Source organism: Otolemur garnettii, unplaced genomic scaffold (assembly GCF_000181295.1).
Source record: "Otolemur garnettii isolate 467f Iridium unplaced genomic scaffold, OtoGar3 scaffold00084, whole genome shotgun sequence".
NCBI lineage: Eukaryota > Metazoa > Chordata > Mammalia > Primates > Galagidae > Otolemur > Otolemur garnettii.
Genome location: NW_003852479.1, coordinates 740,827 through 741,598, shown reverse-complemented (window position 1 = coordinate 741,598; position 772 = coordinate 740,827).

Here is a 772-nt window from a genome sequence, read left to right as displayed (position 1 = left end):
GGCAAAAGAATTGCTTAAGCCCAAGAGTTTGAGGTTGCTGTGAGCTGTGATGCCACCACATCTACTGAGGGTGACATAGTGAGACTCTGTCTCAAAAAAGAAAAAATCATAGTTCAATTATCAAAACTAGGAAATTAATATTGATACAACACTACTAACTGAACTATAGCTCTTACTCTTATGTCTCCGGTTTTCCCCTAAATGTCCTTTCTCTGTTTCGAAATCAATTTTAGATCTCACATTTGATTGTCTCCGTCACTCCCTCTAGTCTGTGACAGCTTTCAGTCTTTGTCTTTTGTAACCTTGACATTCTTAAAGAGTTTTGGGTATTTCATAGAATGTTCCTCAGTCTGGGTTCCTCTGATGTCGCATGATTCAATAGAGCCTTTGTGTCCTTTTGGAAGTGATGTTGTTTCCTTGCCAGCACACATTATCGGGAGGCACACCATGCTGGTCTGTCTCAGTACCGCTGACATTAACCTTGACTCCTTGGTAACCCTGATGTTTGCTGGGTTTCTCCATTGCAAAGTTATTATTCATCTCTTTCTAAAAGATAAATAACTTGAGAGAGCTATTTTGAAACTATTCTAATAATGGTGTTTCTCCTCAAATTTTCAACCACAGATTCTATCCATCATTGAACCTTGACTGCAACAGTTATTACTGTTACATATTTGTCTAACAGTGGTTTTATAATGCCCTCATTTATTCTGCATTGACTAATTGGAATCAGCACGCAAGGCTGTCTCTTAATGTATAGTGATTCACGCTC